At 35.9% G+C, this 10347-nt stretch overlaps 1 long non-coding RNA gene across 1 annotated transcript; it reads right to left on the bottom strand.

Moving 5' to 3' along the window:
- Positions 1-513: 513 nt before the first annotated feature.
- LOC149253649 (uncharacterized) lies at positions 514-7535 on the bottom strand. Its single transcript, XR_016267107.1, has 3 exons — positions 7442-7535; positions 1651-1793; positions 514-967 (listed from the first exon to the last, which is right to left on the bottom strand). It is a non-coding gene; the product is annotated as an uncharacterized LOC149253649 (long non-coding RNA).
- Between the last annotated feature and the right edge of the window lie 2812 nt (positions 7536-10347).

The following is a 10347-nucleotide window of genomic DNA, read 5'->3' as shown; positions in this document are numbered from 1 at the left end:
TTAAAAAAGAAAAAAGAAAAAAGAAAAAAAAAGAGTGACATTATGAAAGTATTAGAAACATGTTTACTTAGTGAGTAGTAAAAGTATTAGACACATGTTGTCTTAGTGAGTAGTAAAATGCATCTCATTTCTCTCATTGTAATAAAAATTGACAATTTATTTTTAAATAAAAATTTTTTTTCTTCTAAATTAATTTGTTTTTGATAATTTTGTTAAATATGTTTTATTTCTTAAACACTAGTATATATATATATATATATATATATATATATAACCAATGCAAGATACTCTAGACAAGCATGTGGTTATACTGTCATGAAGTTTAAACTCCTATCACAAGAACACTAACCACATGTTCTTTGTATATTCCAGTTGCATGCATACATATGTCCATGCAATATCGGAATGGATATTCTAGATATCTTAAAAATCATATTGGAACAGAGATGGTAAATATTTAGAAAACCAAGATATGATATCATTAGAGTATGACAAGCATACATAGCCATGAGAGAGACCAACATTTTTGGATATCATTAGTGAATTCCAAAGATGAAACAAAGTCAGAATCTCAAGCATGGAAATAAAGTCAAAAAGAAAGTATTCCATAAATTAGGGTTAACAATTTTTTGTTTTTATACTACTTCCAATTGTCACTGAAAAGCCCCAACCTGAAACATTTCAGTGGCATGTCAAAGGGGTTACGCTTCCAATTACATAGTTTTACACCCCAATATTGTTGGGAAGCGGTCACCGACGAATACTAAACCGTTCCCTAACAAAACCAGCACACCAGAAAAAATGTGTGCTTACTGCATATATTTCTTTATACTATGTAGAAGGTTGCCCTCCAAAAATCATCAATAGGACTGTTAACATGCAGATCGACATTCCATGGATTGCTTTTCCAATTTGGAAGCGTCGAAGGATTTGCACGAGCTTTGCATTCCGATTAACTGTCGGATCTCTTTCAAGAAAAGACATTTTTGTTAGAACGCATTGAAATCCAAAATCAACGAGCAAAGTGGAAGACTCTAAAGCCCTACTTTTCTCTATAAAATAGTCCCTGCCCCTTACGCAAAAGAAGAGAAAGTTTTTCATATAAATGTGCATTTCTTCCCTAAAACCCAAAATTTCTCTATAAAATAGTCCCTTCTCCAGCCTAAAACACAGGAACAAGTTTCAAATGTAAACTAGCATTTATGAATTTGTGAGTGTGATTCGAAGCAAAATATACCCAGAAATCTCAGTAGTTTAGACTCTATGTTTCTATTTCATAGTTTTTGTTAATATTTGTAATTTGTATTCATCTTTTCCCGTCTTCAAACACTAACTTCTCAAAAAATCAACAGATCAGACACACATCCTATGTAACTTATAGCTCAGCTTAGTAAAAGAGAACAAATGTTACTAGCTTTTTCAAGTCTCTGCAGAGTAATTAACTGACGGAAATTGTAAAATAAGAAGAGCATTCATCCAAACACAACTCATAAAACAGATTACCTTCGACACAAAATTCACGAAGCCGAAATAAAACATAAAAAATTGTTTTATAAACATAGAAGAAAACGATACGCATTGAATTGAAACAAATTTTTTTTATTGCTCGGCAATTGCAGAATATAACGGATTATATGGTAAGCTCATTACAAATATGCGCTTGGTCAGAAACACCATCCAGAGGAGCGTTTACAATTGCTCCACGTGTCTCGTTATCAATGGTGGACAAGAAACTGCTCGATAAAGTTCGAGCCGGTTTGATTGTGGTGAGAACTGGAGTATATAATCTTCATCTGAAACAACAGCGAGTGCAACCATTTCAGAAGAAAAATCATTAACCTTTCTGCAACTATTATAACCTATGTAAAACAAATATGATAATTTTGCAGACAAGATTTTGATTTAATAATAGAGATGAACATTTTTACTCGAACGTCAACAAAACCAAAATGGCATACTGGCAAAATTATAGAAACCGTAGGTATGATCAGAATTGGCAGAAAAATCCAGTGAGTGTGACACTCATCCAGAAATTAAGAATCAGAACCCTAATGCTAATTTTTTCAATACATAAATTAAATTTTTATATTTTATATTAGAAAAAAAAACAAATCAACTGTTTAGTGTACCTTCATATTGGGGAATGAGATTAATCAATGGTAAATGTTAAATAATAACTAGCATCTGAACTCCTCATGAAATTCTAGTCTCGAAATGGTCATAAAATCTTGAAAAAGTAATGAAGCAAACACTTTCCGCTATGCTCTAAATTCTTCTCAGTTAAAATGTTTCTTGAGAAACGAGTACCAGCAGCAAGAATGAAAAATGATTTAAAAAGTGGTTTTTTCGTTATCCTGCCTGAGCCTGTGACTCTCTGTGTTTGACCAAACGTCCTTTAATCCTACCTGGTTTGTCTGATGGACTCACCATGTTCAACCAAACTTCGGGAATACTCATATTTTGACCTCTGCATATCCAGGCTGAAGTGACTGAAGTGTCTACCAACTATGCTGATAAATTACAATGAGCTTTTTGAATTGGCAAGTACTGGTTACCCAGGAGTCCAGTAGATGTTGTCGCACCATACGGGCACAGTAATTAAAATTGTGGTGAGACTGGTTATCTTGATGATGAAATCTGAATCAAATCTGAAATCTGCCATTATCCTGTCACCAGATCATATTTTAGGAAACAAATCTGATCCAAAATACACAAAAAACAAGAATCTGATATGGATCTTAGATTCCGAGATTCCACGAAGATCTGGATGAGGGTGCCCTAGGGAGAACCCAGTGACTGCATACTGGTGGTATGAATGTGCATTTGCAGCCATGAAAGATTTCATCCAATCTAATAGCAAACAATTAGAGTAAGGACACCACTACCAAACCAACCAAGAAGATGGGGAATATGTACTGTAAGACCATGGAAAAGGAGATACATCTCAACTTAATTCCATGGGGTGGTGATAAAACTGCTGAGCTATATGCATTGTGTAGACATGGACCAAAGATCAAAATAATAAATAACGAGTTAAAACTTAAAAAGCTGGTTTCTTGATCCAGGTGGATATTGGTGGCCGCCCACCTATTCCACCTAGACCCCCAGTGGGTTTCCTCAGTGTCCTTGATTATAGCAGCATTTACTATTTTTAGCAGTTTTGGGGGTTTTGAACTTCCGGAATAGTTTTGACCCCCTAGATGGTGTTTTTTTGAGGTTTGCAAGAGACCCGTAGCCATAAGTACGGGCCTGCCACAAATCCTATAGTAATTGGGGAGATCTTTCCAACAAGGTATCATACACGCCAAATGGAGATCATATGGCCAAGTTACGACCCCAAGAAGTTGGTTGCCCAACAAACCCCAACAGGGCCCACAAATTCTTGGGGTTAGGGTTTTGGTTGTTTAGGGTTTTCCCTTTGTTGTTCAATAATAAAAAGGCCCTTTAACATCATTGTAACACAGTTCAAAGGCATGTAGTCGCCACATCTCTTCAAAGAGATAAGCTACTATCATCCAAGTTAATTTATTTCCATTTTGCACGTAAGCATTTGATATTAATGAAATGAAGTTTTATTTCTGCTACATCTTCGTGTTTATGTTTATATCAGTATTCTGTTGAGTTCATGTATAATTCCAGATTATTTCTCCATCACAATCACTCAAGGATGCAAACCAATAAATCTCATATTTGTTGTTTCATAGAAAATTACGAGCCTTCCCACTAGCAAAACAGGTCACTTGAACCCATTACTACAAAACCCATCAATTGTGGTGTACCTAACTGCAATAATTTTATTATGTGATTAAGCCCTATGCACATGAACTGTTTTTGTGTACCTAACCACATGTCTATTATGTAATTATAACTATATGCACGGGTTATTTTATATGTAATCTCATATTTTTGCAATAAAGCAGGGCTTGCAGATTTGCATTTGCAAATTTGTTTGCATTTAGCATGGCCCCACAAGTCAAAGACCCTACATGGATCCGTGTTGATGTTGAAGATGATGACTTGTATTGCAAATATTAACAAGAAACATGTAAAAAGGTGGCACATTCAGAAGGTTGAAACAATATTAGGTTGGTCAAAGAGGCCAAGTTGTCCCATGTGAAGCTAGAGACATTGATTCCATTAGATTGGAAATGCAAAACATGATTGAGAAATTTAAAGAAAACAAGGCTAAGCAGAAAGAGATAGACATTGAAATGGGGAGAACCATGGGATCCCAAAGAAACCTTGAAGGTTCTTGCTCCGACCCTTCAATTTGGGACCACTTTCAACATGTTCCTCCCATTCATGAAATATGGCTTAAAAAAAAGAACATACAAATTTTTTTTCCACCGTTCTCCACCCCTACAAGTTCCTAACAGTCGAGTGAGAGTTAGTGCATCTCATATAACCACCGAAAGAAGCAATACAAGGAATATGATTTTGAATACATCATTAGAGAAATTTTGAGGTAAAAAAATGAGCCTCAAAACAAAAATGTATAGCAAAAATCAACTTTATAAGAACCAACAAGATTCAAGATGATGATGTCAACTATAAGGGACGATTCACCATTTTTTGAGTAAAAAAGTAAAAAGATTTAAAGAAAAAAAAAAAAACTACTTTATCAACTCGGATTTTCAACTTATCTCCCTACGGTTTTACGGGATCACTTGTTGGATGCAGAATTTGATTCCTTATCCAAGGAGTACCCATGTTGCATATTTTCGATGGACCTTGCTACACGAAAAATGAGAAATACATGAAAAAACGTGATTGCAATCACGCTTTTCATGTATTTATCATTTTTTATGTAGCAGGGACCATCAAAAGTATGCAACATGGGTACTCCTTGGATGAGGAATTAAATTATGCATCCAACAAGTGCCCCCGCTCGAAATTTGAGTAAAACCATAGGGAGATAAGCGGAAAATACGAGTTGAAAAAGTAGTTTTTTTTTTTTTTTTTTCCATCTAAAATTTGATGATGTAGTCTAATCTTATTTTATTTTTTCCACTATTATTTTATAATATTCCTTAGGTGGCCCATTTTAGAGCTCAAAATTTCTCTATTGTAGCCAAATGGTGATATGATTCAAATATCCCCTTCAATGTTGCAAGCTTACCTTATTACCAATGTATGTGGGATTCTATTGTTGCTACCAGTAAGGGCTTCAAAGGCCCTAACATGCATGCCCTACGCAAATCTCATTTCCAAAAAGAAGTTGGGTCCATAGAATTTTAAAGCGTCGATGACCAAAATGAGATGTATCATCATGCCAAATGGATGGAGTGATGAAAAGAACCACACCATAATAAATCTCCTTGTCTCTTGCCCACAAGGAACTTTTAAATCATTTGATGCACAAGATAAGGTTAAAGGCACAAACTTGTTATTTCAACTTTTGCACGGCGTTTTTACATCGGTGGGGGTAGTAAATGTTGTTCAAATCATCACAAATGATGCCTCTAAATATGTTCTTGTTGGTAAGATGTTAGAGAGTAAATAGAAAACCATATTCTAGACCCCATGTTTTGCACATTATGTAGACCTCATGCTTGAGGATATAGGGAAACAAGATTGGATGAAGAATATCGTAGATCATTCCAAGAGCATTACAAAATAAACTTACAACCATTCATTGGCACTAAACCTAATGAGGAAAAACCCCAAGGAAAAGAAGATTGTTAGGCCACCATCACAAGATCTTCAACAAGCTTTGTTGCAATCTAGCATTTTCCAGTGATGGAACTTGAAAAAGATGTTTTGAAGTGTTGAATGGAATGCATTTTAGCAGAGCTACAAACAAGATGGAAAATGCACCTAACAGAGTTTTTGAGAACTCATTTTGGTAAAAATCAACAGGGGTTGTGAAAATTGTCGACCCCTTTGTTAAGGAATTGTGGGTGGTGGATGGAGTAAAATTGACCATGGAATATATTTATGAGGCTATGGATGGGGCAAAGGAGAAAATAAAAGGAGCATACAAGGTTAGAGTAGCTCTGTATGGGCCTATCTAGAAGATTATTGATAAACAATGAAACAATTAACTTTGTCACCCAATACATGCAGCTAGGTATTTCCTAAACCAAGGCATCATTGCAGTGCCTAGTTTAGAGATAATCAAACTAGGGAGGTCAAAGATGGATTGTATGACTGCCTATAGCACATGGTCCTCGATCAAAGCCACAACCAGAAATACATTATCAAATCAGTGTTTTCAATAAAGTCTTAGATATCTTTGGCAAAACCCCTAGCAAAGAATGCAAGAGATGTGGACAAACCAAGTAATCAATTCCAAAGTCCTTAAGTTCAATTGTTTAAATTTAAAATACTTGAAGTTTTAGCCAAAGCCACAAACTAATCTGTTGAATTAACTAACATCATCTTTGAAAGTCATGATTTAATATTTACAGTGGCACATTGGTGAGAATAATTTAATAGCCAATGTCCTCAACTACAAAAGTCGCAATTCATGTCCTAAGTCAAACTTGCAGCACTTCAGGGTGTGAGCACAACCAATCTTTCTTTGAGCAGATTCACATGGAGAAGAGGAACCATTTGGAACAACAGCAATCAAATGATCTCACCTTCGTGCAATGCAATCTCTAACTACAATGCAAGCAATTGCTAAACAGATGACCTGATACAGAGCCCATTGCCTTGGATGATATTGATCCAACCTCAAAATGGATAGAGGACACTCACGTGGCAAATTTTGATCCTAATATTTATGACTTGGGGTGGATAGGGTTGGATGATGATCCACTAGTAGCACTAGGCATGGCAAGGACTAGTCATGCTACTACTGGTATAATTACAGATGTCCCTGAAAAGTCTGGCAAGCTCAAGCTAGACGATCCCATGTCCAGTAGTGCTGAATCGCTGATGAGTTTGATGATTGACCATGATGATCAGTTATATCAATATGTAGTAGGCTAGTAGTAGCTTGTAGCATGTTGTTCTTTGGACTCTAGAGGCCATTTAGAGCCTCATTGATTATATATTTTGTTTCCAGTATGTATTTCAGTCAATGTGATTTTTCTATATTCACCCTTACATGGTATATACATGAGCATTTCAATGCTCATCAGTCATGACCATGTAACAATCACTCATGTACTAGCAGCAGAATAGAGATCTCAGAAACTGATAACCAACATTTCAACCATAGTATAAAATGCTAGACAATCACACACCAATTACATCACAAGGCACATGACAAAAGTAAACCCTAAACTATAAATCAAGTGCAATTGTGGCCAAAGCACATCAGAAATCATGTACTTCAGATTGACAATAAATCCAAAAATTACAGAAAAAGCCTCGAAAAAAGATACTTTCATAAAAGAAAGAATACATGTCAGCTTAACAAGAAAACAAAATTAAGGATAATAGAGGGGTGACGACAATATAAAACATAGAAGGAAGGATGCATGAATTATACTATCTTTAACTGTGCCGTAAAGCCAGCACAACACTTCATCAGCGAAAGCCAGGCAGACACCACCCTGCACCCATAACAATTACAAAGAGATCAGCCCCCAATCCAGAATCTTAAAAAGCATAGACACTTGTAAACATGCAAGATATGTTAAGTTAAATTATGGTTCCATATTAAATAACATAAAAAGAATCCAGGGTTTTGCAACTGCAAACATTTATCTTCATAGTCAACATGAAAGTAATAGCACCTTGTGAAGCACACCTTTATCTCATAATTTGTATCCAAAACCACCCTTTCTACAGGAATCACGTAAAGGAAGCATATCTGGTCTGTAGGATGGAAAAGGCTGTGAAATGTCTAGAGAAGCATTTCTTAGATGCTTCTGTGGATTTTAATATACAGAAATGATGTTTCATCCACATGTTGAATTTTCTAATTCAGCATTATGGATAACCTGGGGAAAAAGAGCTCATAACAAGCAATTCCAGGCCTCCTATCACAATTTTTTTCAAGACTAATGCAAAAAATGAGGCTCTGCACCAACAATTTTATGTAAAAGAAGCAAGATGAGAAAGCTGATCAGAAATTACCAGATATGGTTACCTAGGGCTCAAGATATGCCATATCCAGTATCCAGTTTCTGTGGAAAATTATGAACCTTAAGGTTTTTAACGCAAGATAGAAATTTCACCTCTTAACTAGAGGTTTCCTGCATCTTAATCTTGAGAATTTTCAGACTTAGAACTCTTATATAATATAGAGAAAAACAGCACCAGAAAGTAAACAATATTTCAATCCTTAAAAATCCATTCATCTAGGCAATCCTAGGAGAAAAGATACCAAAGTGTCTTTCAGCCCGATGGGGCAATATTATCATGCATACACCAGATCTGAAAACTCCCATTCACAGCAGTAAAATATCCTTTAGCTTTCTCAATTACAATGTTAAATCACTTAACATATTTTCCCTTATATCAAATCAGCAAGACATGTATAACTACAAACCATTAAAAAGAAAATGGCTGAAAATCAAATATGCATAAGATGAAGTAGTTGTACATACTATGGCTTTATCACAGGGTCAGTACAATCCACTGGCTCCAAAACCCTAGATGGGAGAAACCAAGAAAACCATGGCTCAACCAAGGGGTTCCAACATGCATGAATCACTCAAACAAGTCATCCAAGGCAAGACATCCTGCTCTCTTTTTCACCAAATGCATCATAGGGTTTCATCTCAAAACCCTAATCTCAATTCTCCAAGAAAAAAAAAAAACCTAACTCAAAAAGAAAGAGAGAGAGAGAGTAAAATGAAGATCAAAGAGAGAGAAGATGACTAGTGCATTCTACTCTATCACATCTCTAACACAAAAGTGATAAGCATAATGAGTTGATGAATGAAGATGGACTCTCTCCCTCTCTATATATGGGAGGTAAGGGAGGTCATTAATACAATGTGGCACCATGCAAAACATAGATGACTGAAAATCAAATCTACAAATTACACAAATATTATATAGCTAAAAGCTTCATTAACATGCATAAGATGAAGTAGATGTACATACCATAGCCTTATCATAAGTAGTGAAGCAAGACCCTTATAAGACCCTTCAAGACTCGTGGATCTTGACGAGTCATCTCTTGAAACGTGTCTGAAGCATAGAACTTGCGCATAAGACCCTTACCCACGCTGACTCACATAAGACCCGCGTTGAGCCATGGACTCGCATAAGACTCATATCGGACCGTATAAGACCCATTCCTAGACCCAACATGGACTTCAACAAATTTCGATTTTTTTCCTTTTTTTAGATCCGATAGAGGGAAAGGGAAAATGGAGGGAAGGAAATGCTTTATAAACACCTCCCTCCCCCTCATTTCTCATTCACTTGTCATTTGACTCATTTCTAATTCTCATTCACTGAGTGTTGAGTGTTGAGTCTTGACTGAAGGAGCTAAGTAACTCCATTGCACAGTGAAGGAGCTCTTGCAGGAGGCTAAAGGAGGCTTCATTAGACCCAACTTCGTCACAACCAAGTAGGCTTCATGAAGTTCAATTGTTTGTTTCAATTTTTTTTTCATCTAAATCTTTTGCTTACAAAAAACAAATATGTTATGTTGTACTATCCTAGCTATGAGATGATGTTATCAATTATTGCATATATTGTGGTTTTATAAGGATTGGAAATGTCATTAGTTTATTTTTTGCGCTTAAAATTTACCATATTTTAAGTTTTTTTTGTATTTTGCCGAGTCTTATACGAGTCGTCCCCGATTCTTATACAAGTTGTTGAGTCAACAGCCAGATGAGTCTTATACGAGTCATGCAACATTGATCATAAGGCTAGTACAATCCACTAGCTATCCAAAACACTAGTTAAGGAAAACCAAAAAACCCTAACTCAACTAAGGAGATCTGACATGCATGAATCACTCAAACAAGTCCTCCAAGTAAAAACATATCCTTTTGTTCTTCACCAAATGCATCCTAGGGTTTCATCTCAAAACCCTAATCTCAATTCTCCAAGGGGTGAAAGCATAACCCTAGACCTCGAGATGCTCCAATTAAATCAGGAAACCCTAGCACCTCTAAGAGAGAGAGAGAGAGAGCCCAAATACAGATTAAGATCAAAGAGAGAGAAGATGACTAATGTGTTCTACTTGATCACATCTTTAACACAAGAGTGATCGATGTAAATGAGGTATAATGAATGATGAATGACCCCTTCCTTTATATATATATATATATAGAGAGAGAGAGAGAGAGAGAGAGAGAGTGTGTGGAGAAAGGTTACTTGGGAGCAAGAGCGGGAGCAACATTTTCAGAAGCTCCCGGTTTGGGAACAAATCTCGAAGCGGTTTATATATATATATATTGATGCATATACGTCAACAAAAACATGTAG

The sequence above is a fragment of the Pinus tabuliformis genome, chromosome 7 (genome assembly GCF_031772625.1).
Source record: "Pinus tabuliformis cultivar Carrire ecotype Pingquan chromosome 7, CPIR1, whole genome shotgun sequence".
NCBI lineage: Eukaryota > Viridiplantae > Streptophyta > Pinopsida > Pinales > Pinaceae > Pinus > Pinus tabuliformis.
The sequence above is the reverse complement of the archived record's forward strand: the minus strand, read 5'-3'. Positions and strand labels throughout refer to the sequence as shown.